The following is a 16,170-nucleotide window of genomic DNA, read 5'->3' as shown; positions in this document are numbered from 1 at the left end:
CTCTTCTAACCAAGCTCTCTGCTACGGCCTGGGACAGCAGTGGAAGCTGGCCCAAGTCCCTGCACCAGCGTGGGAGACCTGGAAGAAGCTCCTGGCTCCTGGCTTCGGATTGGTGCAGCTCTGGCTGTTGTGGTCATTTGGGGAGTGGGCCAGTGAAGGGGAGACCTCTCTCTGGCTCTACCTCTAACTCTGTCTTTCAAAGAAATAAAATAAATCTTTAAAAAAAAAAATCTAGCCGGCGCCGCGGCTCACTAGGCTAATCCTCCGCCTAGCGGCGCCGGCACACCGGGTTCTAGTCCCGGCAGGGGCGCCGGATTCTGTCCCAGTTGCCCCTCTTCCAGGCCAGCTCTCTGCTGTGGCCCGGGAGTGCAGTGGAGGATGGCCCAGGTGCTTGGGCCCTGCACCCCATGGGAGACCAGGAGAAGCACCTGGCTCCTGGCTCCTGCCATCGGATCAGCGCGGTGCGCCAGCCGCAGCGCACCCGCCGCGGCGGCCATTGGAGGGTGAACCAACGGCAAAGGAAGACCTTTCTCTCTGTCTCTCTCTCTCACTGTCCACTCTGCCTGTCAAAAAAAAAAAAAAAAAATTAAAAAAAAAAAATTAAAAAAATAAAAAAAAAAATCTTTTCTGGCCCTGCGCCCTTACCCTCTCCTTCCTCACCCAAAGAAAGCCCAAGACTAAGTGATGTGGCCGGCTGAAGCCAGCGTGAGGTGGCTGGCCCAGGAGCCGTGAGCTCACTTCGCAGAGGTGGGCGTGGGATTCGGCAGCCCTTAGGACACCGCTGGGGCACCCACGTCTCGTGCTGGGGTGCCGGGGTTCGAGTCCCGGGAGCTCCTGGCTCCCGCTTCCTGCTAACAATGCACACCTGGGAAGGGGCGGGTGCCGGCTCAGGTGCTCGCGGCCCCACCGCCCACGCGGGAGACCTGGGCTTTTGAGGTTATCTGGGGAGCACACTAGTGGACCGACCTCTCTCCCCGCTGTCCGCCCCGGGTCTCCTCTCCTCTCCTCTCCTCTCAGGCGCCGGCTTCCGGGCTGGGTCTGTGCAGCAACAGCGTCCCCCGGTTGCTAGGGAACCAAGCGCCGCCGCTTGGTCGCTAAGGGGAAGTTAAGAGGTAGACATCCTGGGTGAAAGTGGACGCATCACGTGATCAGTTCTCGGGGCGGGGAAATCCTACCACACCAACCAGGCTTAGAGAAAGCAAACGTTTACCCAATCAGCACTTTCTGTGGGCGGGGATCTTCGTAGATCCACCTCCTCTCCCTGTCCCTATTTAAGTGATTGACTCGTCTTTTATCCAATAATACTAAGGATTCTCTAGCTTGACCGATATATGGACGAATCAACACGCAAAGCCTCTCTTTCGGAGGCGGGCCAGGGGAGGTGCCGCTACGCCTGACGGGGACTCCAGCGACCTAGCTCGCTCTCCGGCCAATCGGACGCCGCGGGGTGGGTGGGAGCTTCACTGAGGTAGAGGCGAAGGCCAATCGGATGAGGGCTGTGTAGGCGTTGCCCAATAGAGACGCGACAAGGGGGCGTGGTCAAGGGCCCGGGGCTCGGCGTTCCTGAGGGTGGGGCGGGGGCAAGTGTCAGTCAGGTCGGGACCGCGGCTGGGGACGGCGGAGACCCGGGCGGGCAGACTGGACGCCCCGTCCGCCGCCGCGCTTTCCGTGCAAGATGGAGTTCCTGCTGGGGAATCCGTTCAGCACGCCGGTGGGGCAGTGCCTCGGTAAGGCCCCGCGAGCGGCGAGCGCCGGGGTGGGCGACGGCGGCGGCTGTCGAGGCTGGTGCGGACCGCGCGGGCCGCTACCGGCTGAGGGTCGCCCGCCTCCAGCCCCGCAGCATCTGTTGGCGTCGCGCCTGGGCCGGGCAGCGGGGCCAGCTCACGGGACGGGTCCGGCATCCTGGTCGCCAGGCCTCCGCTGGGCAGCGGGATGCCCTGCCAGGAGGCGCCCCTGGGGCCCAGCTCGTACTCTTGCGAGACTTCCAGCGGCCCTAGCCATCCGGGCCGGCCCTCCCTGTCCCCTCGAGGTGGTGCTACGCTGAGCGCCCGCTTCCACCCTGCCAGCCTCGCGGCCCTGCCCCCCACCCCGCCAGGACCCGCTCACCCGGCCGTCCCGGACGCCTGTCCCTCCCCGTCAGTACCAGCAGCCCTCAGACTGGGCGTCTCCCAGAAAATGCCCCGGGTTGCAAGACTCGCTCTTGGCGAGGCGACTCAGCCGAGCTGTAGAGGGGGTCGTGGTGGGGCGGGGTGCTGGGGGCTGGCGGGGCGCCCTCTTCCACCCTGCCAGCCTCGGGGAGAGAGAGAGAGAGAAAGGGAGAGAGCGTTGTGTGTTCAGCATAGTATTGGGCATTACGTTGACTCCAGAGGAGTAGAATAGAAGTCCTCTCCCTGCGGCTGAGTGCTGAACGTTTATTTTATGCAAGCGTGGGTCAGCCTCAGTGAGAACTCACCCCTGCTTACTCACTTCTTTCCCCTCCTCACTAAACTGAGAAGGCCCCCGAGAAGTAGTGATGACGTTTAGAATTACCAGGTTGGTGCTAGCAAAACACTTGTTAATTGCTGTCATTAAAGAGCAGATTGGTGACTGTTAGACACGCTAGCATGTCATTTCTTTCTGTAGTGGTGTCTTATTACCCCCAGCCACAGGAAAGTTTGAAGATTTCTGTATATTTTTGATTACTTCATTGATGAGTAAATTGGAGTGTCTCCAATTTTCATCCTATTAAATAATTATTTTAATAACAAATAATATTTTTGAGATTGCAGATCTTAATACTAATATACCTATGTAAAAATGAATTTTGGTGGACTACACATCTGAATATTAATAAAAATAAGACTTGTATATACATGATTTTCAATTAGAGGACAATGATATATCCGTCTCTTAGAGTTAATAATTATTACATGCATAATAATAGCAAGCTTTTTCCACGATCGCTAGACTTAATGTATACTTTTTTCCTTTTTAGTCACGATATCATTGGAGAATTTACAACAAGCTACCGGGAACTTTCTAGAGGGCAGTCCCAATTCAATGTATACGAGGTGAGAAGCATTTTATTTTAATCACTTCCAGTAACTCTATGTCTTAAAAATATGGATTTTGCAAAGGATAAGGATAAGTGCCACAGGTTAACTTAGCAACAATATATGATTTTAAGAATATTTAAATTCCTTTAGCCAACTTGTTTCTTAGACTAAATGATATTATTTCTCTTCAAGTCCCAAGGCCTTTTAAATCTGGAGTGATTTTGAATTTTTGCATGTGAAACTTTAAAAATTAAGTATGGATATGTTAATTTTTTAAGCTTCATCTTTTATATTTTGTCTTCCTACCAACTTGCCCACCAAAACTTCCCTAATAAGAAAAGAGAATGTGCTTCAGTTGTGATCAGTGGCACTGCACAGTGGCCTGTGATCTGCAGAGTGCCTTCGCTCTCATTCACGTGCAAACTAGAGGGAGTGACAAGGCCATGCACAGTCAATAAGAAATCATGCTGGGGCCTGCAGTGTGGCCCTGGATTGAGCTGCTGCTTGTGACACCTCTGGCGCCCTTATTTGGAATGCCAGTGAAGTCCCTGCTGATCTTCTGATCCACTTCCCTGCTAATGGGCCTGGAATGCAGTAGAGGATGGCTCAAGTACTTGGGCCCACTTCCCATATGGGAGACCAGGATGGAGTTCCTGGCTCCTGGCTTAGGGAACGAACTAGTGAAGAGATCTCTTTTTCCGTCTCTTCCTCACTTTGTATGTCTCTGCCTTTGAAATAAATAAATCTTAAAAAAATCCATTTATTAAAGCAAGTCCACAGTAGTTACTTCTGCCTTAAAGCACTCCACTAGTTGATCAGCAAGCATGTGTTGGGACACCTGGCGTAGTTTAGCACTGTTCATCCTTGAGCTGTGGTATTGCTGTGTTCCTATAATTTAATACTTGTGGAGGTCAAAGGAAAATATTATTATTAGTGTTTCGTCAAGAATAATAACCTTTCTCTGCCGAGTGGACATTAAAATTGGCCTCTTTTAAGTTAAAAGTGAAGGAGTCTCCTTCACCTACCACCTTCTTACTGCACTAAGTATTCCACACACTAATTTGTACACTTGTAAAAATTACTAAATGTCTTCCATAGTCCATATTTTGTGTATCCCTCTGGGGATACAAAGATGACTAGAAAATGTCAGTGTGTAATGGGAGAGGCAGACATATGAAGTACAGCTGACATAGGCCCTCTGTAGTGGTGGTCCTAATCCAGTTTAATCTGTTTTCTGAGTTCTCCTTGGGAGCCAGGCTTCCTGGCACTGCTTTATCCAGTGCCTCGTTACCTCTTCAGAGGTGGTTAGAAATAGAATCCTGACTGTTGTCTCCAGTTTCTCTACGTGGATCTCTGTGCTGTCGACTGAGTAGACCGTGCTCTGGTTGAAACCTCAGTTGAAGAGCGTCCCAACCCTGCGCTCTGATATTTAGGATCTCCTCAACATGGCTCCCGCTCACTTTTTCAGACTCATTTTGAATCTGTTTGTCTGTGACCTCTGTTTCAGTCAAACCCTTTCTAGACTGCTGTCTTTGTTCATTTCATTTTTATTGGAACCCTGGTTTACGTTAATAAATTCTGGCTCAAATAGTACTTACTCATAAAGTCTTTCATCTTTCTTTCCCGGTCAAGTGCTGTCCCCATGCTGTGGATTGAGAAGAGCTGGCAGAGCCTCTTAAGGCACTGCTGTATTTTATTGATCCTGTGAGATTGACAGGTGGCACTCTCTTGTTCCTTGGTGCCTTCAATTTTGTTCAAATGTAGGAGTGCATTGATACTGCATTGATACTTCTTCGCGAAACCAATGGTCAAAAAAAAAAAATCAGTCTTGTGTCAATAAAATAGACTACCTACTAGGTAGCATGGGCATTCCGTGGAAATTACTAACATGATGAAGCAATTGATAGGTTGGTAAACCTCTTAGATATTCACACGTTGGGTGATCTGTTGTGTTAGGGTATTTAATTCTAACAAGCTACATTTCTTAGATATGCATCACTTTAAATTTTCTAGAAAGTAATAATAATTATTGTGGGCCTTGGATGTTAACAACCTGTTCCCAAGAAGCAGATGGTAAAAGATACTCAGTGCATCAAGTGAGTGAGGAGAGTACCTCTGACAAACGAAGCTCTCTTTCCCGAGTCTCCCCAGCAAGTGTGCAAAGAAGCAGTGCCCAGATAACTGGCCAGGAGTCCTCAAAGCATTTGTAAAGCAATACCTGCACCAGACGCCAAGGCAGCCGATTAAACTACCGTCTTCAAAATTACCTAACGGGTTTGAATTGTTTCATCTGTTTTTTTAGGTGGTGAATCCCAAAAAGAAAGGAAAAAAGAAAAAGTATACGAATTCTGGAACAGTAAGTCAATTTTTGTGTTACCCATTAAACATTAAAATTAATGAATAAAGCCCAAGTGGACATTTTAAATCAGGCTGGAAACAAGTAAGACTGGGGCTTTGTTTCACGTAGGATTGCACTGTGAACATGACACAGGAGTCGCCTGCCTAGGGAGTGATCACAGGGGAGCACACCCGCTGGGGCTGGTGGCCTGGCTTCCTGCAGGTCCTCCTGTGGGCTGAGTTCCTGGAGGGAAGCTCATGTGTTCTTCAGTGGAGTCAGAGTACAGAGAATCAGGCAGACATGGAAAAGTTCAAGTCATATTTAGAAAGACCTGGGGCCGGCGCCATGGCTCACTTGGATAATCCTCTGCCTGTGGTGCAAGCATCCCATATGGGCACCAGGTTCTAGTTCTGGTTGCTCCTCTTCCAGTCCAGCTCTCTGCTGTGGCCTGGGAGGGCAATGGAGGATGGCCCAAGTACTTGGGCCCTGCACCACATGGGAGACCAGGAAGAAGCGCCTGACTCCTGGCTTCAGATCAGCGTAGCTCCGGCTGTTGCTGCCATTGTGGTGGGGGGTGAACAACGGAAGGAAGACCTTTTTCTCTGTCTCTCTCTGTCTAACTATATCTGTCAAATAAAATTTTTTAAAAAAGGTAGAAAGACCATACCCTTAATGTTTCCCTTAACTGTTAAGTAGATTTATTTTACGGGTGTGAAGGTGCTTGTTGATAATGCATTAAGCGTTACAACTGTGGGAATGGATGCTGCGCTAAATCAGTGCAGTAGGGTGCAAAGATGAATGTATCTGAAAATAGTGTTAAAAAAAAAGAAATCTTCTTATTGAGTAAAAAAATACTGAAATTTTCCCCCTGAGATTAACTTTCCGTTGGAGAGGCAAAATCTGAGTTTTCTCTGCATTCCTGTGTAAGGATTCCCGAGAGGCAGGACACCCGCAGGGAAGATGATCGTGCACAGAGCTGAGTCAGAAGCGTCGGGCCCCTCCCTCTGCAGGGTGGCTCACTGACTCTGGGTTTTCAGTTTGAACCATTTTCCAGCGCCCTTTCGTCTCCCCTTTGATCTAAAATCAGAAGGAGCACAGTGTCCTCTTAGACAATTTTCAAGCTGTTCTTCAAAGCGAGAAAACTGGTCATAGAAAGGAGTTAATTTTTTCTTCTTTTCTGGTCCAGTCTCTTCTGCTAATTTTCAACGTAAGAGCAGTCAGTCCTAGCAGATTTTAATAAACTATCATGTATTTAGTGCTTTTTCCAAATGCTAGGAAGTAGGGTTTTCTCTGTGTCATTTAGGGGAAAAATGTCCTTCGGGGTTACAGTTAGTTCTGCTAGAGCTAATTCTGGGTTTCTTTTCCAGGTAACGTTACTCTCCTTCTTGGTAGAAACGGAAGTTTCTTTCCTTGACTACATCAAGGGAGGGCAAGTAATGCTGTGAGATTGTTCGTTGCTTAGGCATTCCTGACGGTATGTGGCAGGTGCTCCCACGCGGAGCCCAGCCACTGAGCTGAGCTCGCAATGCTGCACCTCTCGCTCTTCTGTTTTAGACTGTGTACATCCCACTGCTGTCATTTGGGGGACAAGCTGCATCTCTAACCAAGAGAAGGGACTTCGTTGTACCATTAATGGTCGTAGGTGGAGCTGTTACGTATACTTTCTTGAGTGTTTTTATTTGCCCAACCTGCAGAACCTTGTGTTATCTTTAAAGGGGGTGAAGTCTGGAGGGCCTGATAGAATGTGGGTGCTGACTGTAGAATGTGAACGGAATGCAGCATATCACAGGGTGACCTGCAGGAGTGGGGGGAACGGTCACTTGCTGTCCCCCAGGCTTCTGGGCAGGAATGCATTTCAGGAACAGACACTGTGGCCATTCTCAGCACCTTCCAGGACCTATCCTGTGCCGGTAATGCGTTGTGCATTCTTGCACTCAGGCCAACAGGGAGATCTTCCCAGTTTTGTTTCTGTTTTTAATCTGGTTGGTCCTGTGTTAACCTAAGCAAGCACAGGTGGAGACGGAGAATAGGGTTCCTTGTTCCACAGGATCAAACGTCCACTTTCCCCTGTATTTACCACACACAGAAACATTGAGAGGAAGGTGGAGTGTGTGGGGGGAGTTGATGGGGAGTGATAGTTGGAGGCATCACCCAGGTAAACCACTTCCGAATGACAGTTCAGCGGATGGTTTCCCAGGCCACCTCCCTGAGGCATCACCATCAGGCTGAGGAGAGCACCGGGAAGGAGGGGCCAGGAGACCCAGGCCAGTGTCACAGAGGACACAGCTTGGCCTTTCTCGCTCTAATGAGATGAAACAAAGGAACAAATACCAGTACCTGCCTAAACAGGAAGTCCTTGGGCAAGGGAGGGCTTTCGATGGTTTGTGGGCAAATGAAAGGAAAAGATAAGCTTACTTGGGTGCGAGACGCCTTGGGAGTCCATGCACCGTTTTGTTCATAATATGCATCTTCATAAGCTTTTTGGACACCCCTTCCTGTGTGGGTATCTTGAACCCCACTCTGAAGCCTCAGGTGGCATCCATAAAGTTAGAGAAGTGGTGACCTTAACCAATCTTGTCGTCATACATCTCCACTGCTGTCGACCTCGAGGTTCCTGCTCTCGGCTTGCACGCTTCTTCCTCCCAGTGCTGCCTGTGCTGGCGGGAATGCCAATACCTTTTCTGTTACAAGCCAATGTGTAAGCAGAGCCCCAGCTTAGGAAGTACCCTTTGTTCAAATCTGACTTTGAGAATTTTATAAGAACCTATTTAAAAAAATATTTATTTGGGGCAGGCACTGTGGCGCAGCAGATTAACGCACTGGCCTGAAGCACTGGCATCCCACATGGGCACCAGTTCAAGACCCGGCTGTTCCACTTCCCATCCAGCTCTTTGCTGTAGCCTGGGAATGCAGTGGAAGATGGCCCAAGTCTTTGAGCTCCTGCAGCCCTGTGGGAGACCCGGAAGAAGCTCCTGGCTTCAGATTGGCACAGCTCTGGCTGTTGGAGCCGATTGGGGAGTGAACCATCGGATGGAAGACCTCTCTCTCTCTTTCTTCTTCTCCTCTCTCTGTGTAACTCTGACTTTTAAATAAATAAATATATCTTTAAAAAAATTTGGTTAATTGAAAGGCAGAGTTTCAGAGAGACAAAGATGAAGAGATTGTATATTCGCTTGTTTGTTCTCCTAATGGCCACATGGGTGGGGGCTAGGCCAGGTCATAGCCAGGAGCCTGGCACTCTGGGTCTTTCACAAGGGTGCAGGGGCACATAGACTTGAGCCACCTTCCACTGCTTTCCCAGGCACAATAGAAGGGAGCTGAATCAGAGGTGGAGCAACCAGGACTGGAACCGATGCCCAGGTGGTTTGCTGGCATTGCACAGGGCTGCTTAACCCACTCTGCCACAATGCCAAGCCCCAGAAACCTATCTTTGATTTGCAAATGTAGTCTAAAGATTTAGGTTAACTTTCACCACATAATCATTCTAACTGGAATTCAGTTAATTTCTATAGAATCAAATTATGTGCGAAAGATAATGAAAAAGATATATATATATTCTGCAGTATTTTATGTGGAATATTTAATAAATGTGTATATATCTTAAATATATTAGAATTTTACATTTATATATCATTTACCACTCTTTATAGTATTTATAACTAAAACACAGAACTTTTTTTAAAAAAACTTTTATTTAGTAAGTACAAATTTCATAAGTACAACTTTGGGAATATAGTGATTGTTCTCACCATACCTGCCTTCCCACCCCCACTTCCACTGCACCTCCTCCTCTCTCTCCCATTCCCAGTCCTATTCTCCATTAAGATTTGTTTTTGGTTAACTTTATACACAGAAGACCAACTCTATATTATGCAAAGATTGTAACAATTTGCACACTCACATACACACAATATTTTAAAAAAACTATTGGAGAACAAGTTTTACAGTTAACTCTCCTAATACAACTCAGTGAGGACAGAGGTCCTGCATGGGAAGTTAGTGCACAGTGACTCCTGTTGTCACACATTCTTATGTATGATGTCAGTGACCACCCAAGACTCTTGCCATGAGCTGCCATGGCTGTGGAAGGCATTTGAATCCACAGTCCCCATTAGTATCTAGACAAGACCATGAGCAAAGTGGAAGTTCTCTCCTCCCGTCAGAGAAAAGTACATCCTTCTTTGATGGCTGCTTCTTTCCACAACACAGAGCTCTTAATGTACAGTCCAAATCACTAGCAGTAATTATTCTTAAATGACTTTATGTGTTTCTGCTCAAAAGGACTTGCTGCAAGTTACTGAGCAGCACAGTTGAATTGTGAGTTTTTTATTAAGTTTTATTAAGGAGATCATCTCTGTCATGGCAGTCCTTATGTTGTAATGACAGGCAAATCACTTTATAGTTTAGATATCAGTTTTCTGTACTTTACATGACTCCGGTATTCTGAGGTCCACTGGTAAAATGATTTGATTCCAGTAGATCTTCCAAACAAACCTACCGTGGCCTTAATGATACCTGATGTGTTTTTCTTGGTTCTGACCATACTGTTTATGTCCTTATAGAGGACTCACTCCAACGTACGGATGTACCATACATGGTCATTTGCTGACCCCTTATCCTGTGCCTGGCCAGTGAGCTAAGTACCTTCAGAGAACTAACTGTCCCCTCTCTCCATGGCCCCTTTGCCATGACCTCTCCTTACTCCTTCCCTCTCTTCCCCCCTTGAGAAATAGACATGCTGATAATTTTCTCTTTCTAGAAATAATTACAGTAAAGTTCATCTCTTTGTACTGTTTACTTTTCGGTATGTGTATACTTGATGTGTAATTTCTGTTCGCTGCTGAAGTCCTGTTTAGTTTACATAGCCTGAGTGTAAATTCATATCTTGACTCTCAGAAAACGTAAGAATGTTATTAGAAGACACCTAGGAAGATCGAATCTTCATTGAGCTATTAGTTACAGGGATTGGTCAAGGCATGTACTTCATGGAATATCTGATGTGTTTTACATGTAAGAAATGAGAACTCAAGTTTCATATTCCAAGGGTTTTAAAAAGATTCAGTTGGATAGGGAGGAGGCAAGATGGCGTAATAGGAAGGGAGCACACTGATAGTCCGGGGAGAGACAGTTTAATAAAAGTGGAGATACTGCAGGTTCGAGGAAGAGTAGGGGAGGAAACAGCAGAAGAAACTCTTCCGGAATGCGTGATTCACAGTGGACCTGCGTGGAGAGCATGGGAGCCCACAGTTCGGGACACCAGCGGCAGACTCAACACACCATCACTGGAACGCAAGGTGAGCCGAACCTCAATAGTCCAAGACACCGGCAGGCAAGTGAAGAGAGGAGACTAGAGGGAACGACCCCTGGGGGGGAAGTTCACCAGGCTAACTGGAAGAGAGAGAGAGAGAAAAAAAAGGTGACTGGTACGGACACGGGTTTCTCTCTCTCTTCTCACCTCTCAAGGGCGATCAAGACAAAGAGCAGGCGCCATCTTGGACATACGTCATAAGCAGAGCAACCTCAGGTCTGCACCAGCCCTGAGCCTAGCAGAAAAACCTGACTCTGGGCGGGGCAAATTAACAGGAGATTAAGACCTAGTAAATTCGTGGTGCTACTGAACTGAGACTGTGAAAAAAGAGACGGTGGGGGAGAGAACTCACGGAATTCATGTGAGTACTCTCCAGAGACGCTACAATTCCATAACTTTGGCAACCCAGTGGGAGACTGAAGGACCTAAATCTACGACCTGACACCATCAAGTTATTAGAGAACATTGGAGAAACCCTTCAAGATATTGGCACAGGCAAAGAATTTCTGGGAAAGACCCAGGAGGCACAGGCAGTCAAAGCCAAAATCAACTATTGGGATTGCATCAAATTGAGAAGTTTCTGTACTGCAAAAGAAACAGTCAGGAGAGTGAAGAGACAACCGACAGAATGGGAAAAAATATTTGCAAACTATGCAACAGATAAAGGGTGAGTAACCAGAATCTACAAAGAGATCAAGAAACTCCACAAAAACAAAACAAACAACCCACTTAAGAGATGGGCCAAGGACCTCAATAGACATTTTTCAAAAGAGGACATCCAAATGGCCAACAGGCACATGAAAAAATGTTCAAGCTCACTAGCAATCAGGGAAATGCAAATCAAAACCACAATGAGGTTTCACCTCACCCCGGTTAGAATGGCTCACATTCAGAAATCTACCAACAACAGATGCTGGCGAGGATGTGGGGAAAAAGGGACACTAACCCACTGTTGGTGGGAATGCAAACTGGTCAAGCCACTATGGAAGTCAGTCTGGAGATTCCTCAGAAACCTGAAGATAACCCTACCGTTCCACCCAGCCATCCCACTCCTTGGAATTTACCAAAGGAATTTAAATTGGCAAACAAAACAGCGGTCTGCACCCTAATGTTTATTGCAGCACAATTCACAATAGCCAAGACCTGGAACCAACCTAAATGCCCATCAACGGTAGACTGGATAAAGAAATTATGGGATATGTACTCTTTAGAATACTATACCGCAGTAAGAAACAATGAAATCCAGTCATTTGCAACAAAATGGAGGAATCTGGAACACATCATGCTTAGAGAAATAAGCCAGTCCCAAAGGGACAAATACCATATGTTCTCCCTGATCGGTGACAACTGACTGAACACCAAAAAGGAAACCTGTTGAAGTGAAATGGACACTATGGGAAACGGTGACTTGATCAGCATAGCCCTCACTGTTAATGAACAATTAATACATTATCCCTCTTTAGTAGTTTTTTTTGTCTGTTCTACTTAATATGACTGGTTTAATTCTGTAATTAATACACAGTTATTCTTAAGTGTTGAAATTAAACTGAAATGTGATCCCTGTTAAACATAAGATGTACAATTTGGGACATGCTCAAGCTGACTTGCCCCAAATGGTAGAGTTAGAAACATACCAGGGGACTCCAATTCAATCCCATCAAGGTGGCATGTACCAATGCCATCTCACTAGTCTAAGTGATCAATTTCAGTTCACATTGATCATAATGAAAGGACTAAGAGTCAAAGGGAGCACATAAACAAGTCTAGTGCCTGCTAATACTAACCGATAGAATAAATAAAGGGGAGAGTGATCCAACATGGGAAGCAAGATACTCAGCAGACTCATAGAATGGCAGATGTCCTAAACAGCACTCTGGCCTCAGAATCAGCCCTAAAGGCATTCGGATCTGGCTGAAAAGCCCATGAGAGTATTTCAGGCATGGAAAGCCAAGACACTCTGGCAAAACAAACAAACAAACAAACAAACAAAAAAACACAACAACAACAAAAAAACAAAACCTAAATGAAAGATCTCTGTGAGAGTGAGATCCCAGTGGAAAGAACAGGTCTTCAAAGAAGGAGGTACCTTTCTCTGAAGGGAGGGGAGAACCTCCACTTTGACTATGACCTTGTCTAAACAAGATAAGAGTCGGAGAACTCAAGGGGCTTCCATAGCCTTGGAAACTCATGACTGGAGCATAGGGAGATTACTGATGCCATAGACAGGAGTGTCAATTGGTAAAGTCAACAACAGGAGTCACTGTGCACTTACTCCTCATGTAGGATCTCTGTCCTTAATGTGCTGTACATTGAGACTTAATGCTATAACGAGTACTCAAACAGTATATTTCACTTTGTGTTTCTATGTGGGTGCAAACTGTTGAAATCTTTACTTAATGTATACTAAACTGATCTTCTGTAAAAAAAAAAAAAAAAAAGAAAAAAAAAGAAATTATCAATTCCCAACTTGACTCTCACTGGGATTAAACATGACAATAGGTCTGATCTGATTTCATCATCATTTAAAAAATCATCTATTATTTTTCACTTTATGTTTCTGTGTGGGAGCAAACTGTTGAAATCTTTACTTAATGTTTGCTAAACTGATCTTCTGTATATAAAGAGAATCGAAAATGAATCTTGATGTGAATGGAAGGGGAGAGGGAGTGGGAAAGGGGAGGGTTGTGGGTGGGAGGGACGTTATGGGGGGAAGCCATTGTAATCCATAAGCCGTACTTTGGAAATTTATATTCATTAAATAAAAGTTAAAAAAAATGTACACACACAAAAAAAAGAAAGAAAAAGAGTACTTAAAACTCATGTCCACTCTCACTGTATTCTAAACTTTTCACTCTAGTTCTAAATTAAAATTGCATCAAAATTTATTTCAGGCTCCATAAATATTCAGAATGTAAGTCTACTGCCTGGATGGGAACATCAGTTGTGGCTGCCCTACATTGCAGTGGGTGAAGCATGGGGAGATTTGGAAAGTACATGGAAAGAGACTTAAAAGTATGAGTTTACTTTGGTATAGTTTTTTGGCAAAAAAGACATTTTTTTAATATATGGAAAGTGTGTAAGCTAAAAATGCATTTTATGAATTCCAAATTGTTACTGCACCAAAATAAAATCATATATTTAATTTAATTTTATGAACCCTTAAAATATTTTTATATTTGTTTATTTGAAAGAGCAACAAAGAGTCGGGTAAAGCATCTTCTCTTTCTCGGCAGAATTTTTAAAGAGGGATGTGGTAACCTTGAGCAGAAAGACCCAAGGCGGCCTGGGCCATAAGCTGCAGGAATGATGTCGGGGAAAAAGCGAGGCACCGACAACAGCTGTGCAGCAGTATCGGCGGCGGCCAGAGAGAAATGGAGCACCGTGGGCAGAAGAAGAAAGGCGCGGGCCCGGTGAGGAAGAGGATTCGTCCGTGTCACACTGCAGAGCGCCCCAGCGAGAAAGATGAGAAGAGGCAGAGAAGGAAAAGACCAGAGAGAAAAAAGGGAAATGCGATGACCACGAGGGGAGGCCGAGTATGGTCATCATCTGCCTCCCACTAGAATTGGTATGAAAATGGAGGAGAAGCAGAGGTGGGACTTATCCTCAGCACTCTGCAGTTGTATGTGACATCCCAAATGGTGTGTTAATCTGTTGCACATCAAATCAGCTACTCTTCTAGTGGTTTGTAGAACGTGCATACTTTGATGTTACCATGTCTCTGATATTCCAGATGTGACTTATTACCCACACAGGACCTCCTTTCCCCTGTCCAGCAAAGAATATCATGAATGAGTACCTTGAAAAGAAAGGTTAGCAAAGACAAAACAAGTCTTGAAACGTGATGATTAATAAGGAAACTAATTTCAGAGGATTAAAACAAAAAGATTTTTCTATGCAGGGTCAAATATTTGGTAAAATTTTTATTTAGTAGATAGAAATAGTGTGAAAGCAGATGATTCCATTAAATAATAGTAAAAAAAATAGTGTTCAGCAATGTGATGATTTCTAGGATGGGAAAATTTGCTTTCAAACCCCAAGCATGAAGCAATCAATTTCATGAGACTTTGATATAAAAACTGAGTAAGAATTTTAAAGAAAATAGTGTGCTCTAGTTTAAAGACCACATTGAAGGAAATATTTCTTACTATCATTTTTCCACTGTGCTAAGGGCATTTCCATTAATTTGAGATGAAGTATCATGACCAGGAGAGAAGTAATAAAAAGATGGCTTGTGTCTGTCATGAAAATGACTTGTAACAAGGTACTCTTTGGAGCCAAAGTGCCACAAGGCCCACTGAGTCTTTGAAGGCATTATTTTATTAATAAACCATGAGCCCCTGCCTGAATTTTTAGTTTATTTCCCATGAAGGAAAACCTGAGGAGGCTGGGGCCATAGTAGAATATGTGGAGGGTGGTATCAAGATCATTATTTCAAAGTGGTTTTTCTATGTCAGTAAATAGATCCCTAAAGGGACTAAATATGTATATGGCCAATACACATAACCACAATTCTTTTTTTTTTTTTTAAAGTAAGAAGTATCCAAGATCCAAAATTTCCAAGAAAAGTGAAGTCTTCGTCCTGAGGAGAAATTTGATGGGATGCCTTTAAGAGAAAAGCTGAAATCAGCTAAGATGTGTTAAAGAGTAGCAGGTTTTCTGTAAGGTTCATTGATGCTGGTGGGGCCTAGGAAGAAGTAACTCACAAAAGTCATAAGCACATGCACTTGTTTCCGAGCAGAGATCTACAATGAGGAAGCTCCACTGGGAGGAGAATCCAATGTGAATGTTGGCAAAACTAAAATCAAGGTAAAGAGAAAATTCTAACATATGATGAAAAAATAGCAGAAAGGAAGCTTCCAGAAAATAGAGAAGAGCCATGTTTTAGTACAATTCATAAGCTCATACGAAACTTTAAAATATGATGCCAGAAGATTCTTCCCTGCCTGTCTCCTAACAACCTACACAGAAGCCTCCCCATAAAACAGCATAGAGCCATTGTGCTCCAACATGAACATGGAATAGGCACAGTTGCAATTCACACACAGAGCAATAGAGAATAAAAAAGCAAAGTGAAGACACATGAAAGACATTATTACTAAACAACAACAAAAATATATATAGCATTAAAATGATCTGACATAAATAAAATATTAGATTGAAAAAGAACAAATTTGTCATAATCAGAACAATTCAAGTATGAATAATAATTGGATTACTATGTAAATACCCAAAAGAAAAAGAATTAGAATTCAGTAAAAATGAATTAGAGAAGAAAAAATTAAATTAAATAGGTAATACAAGAGTGGTACATAAAGGAAGGTAATATAAGAATGAACATAAATCAAACAGATTTGAGAGGAAACTAAGAATGTACAGAGTTAGACAAGATTATTCAGCAATGGTGACAACACAGAAGCAACTGAAGCAATGGAACAGAATACATGCTGAAAATCTAGAAATAAAATACACTGTAAATGCAAAATATGCTT

At 44.6% G+C, this 16,170-nt stretch overlaps 1 protein-coding gene and 1 long non-coding RNA gene across 11 annotated transcripts in view; one reads left to right on the top strand and one right to left on the bottom strand.

Moving 5' to 3' along the window:
* The window catches only part of LOC127490177 (dynein regulatory complex subunit 3-like), a 40,819-nt gene that overhangs the window by 13,175 nt on the left and 11,474 nt on the right, over positions 1 to 16,170 (bottom strand). For 2 of the 4 annotated variants that reach the window (XM_070061665.1, XM_070061667.1), the window contains exons 1-2: positions 1,211 to 1,406; positions 967 to 1,094 (exon numbers count right to left, since the gene is read on the bottom strand). The exons of the other annotated variants lie outside the window; for them this stretch is intronic. The gene's annotated coding sequence lies outside the window, so the exon portion shown is untranslated. Of the gene's footprint in view, positions 1 to 966; positions 1,095 to 1,210; positions 1,407 to 16,170 lie in introns of those variants that run through there. 4 annotated transcript variants of the gene reach the window in all.
* Positions 1,530 to 15,920, top strand: LOC138846289 (uncharacterized). 7 transcript variants are annotated; one of them, XR_011383751.1, is made up of 6 exons: positions 1,530 to 1,727; positions 2,975 to 3,050; positions 5,338 to 5,391; positions 6,741 to 6,847; positions 13,915 to 14,246; positions 15,212 to 15,920. It is a non-coding gene; the product is annotated as an uncharacterized lncRNA (long non-coding RNA). The 7 variants fall into 7 exon arrangements; XR_011383749.1 differs by having other exon boundaries at positions 6,741 to 13,693; XR_011383753.1 differs by lacking the exon at positions 6,741 to 6,847.

This window comes from Oryctolagus cuniculus, chromosome 17, assembly GCF_964237555.1.
Source record: "Oryctolagus cuniculus chromosome 17, mOryCun1.1, whole genome shotgun sequence".
NCBI lineage: Eukaryota > Metazoa > Chordata > Mammalia > Lagomorpha > Leporidae > Oryctolagus > Oryctolagus cuniculus.
The sequence above is the reverse complement of the archived record's forward strand: the minus strand, read 5'-3'. Positions and strand labels throughout refer to the sequence as shown.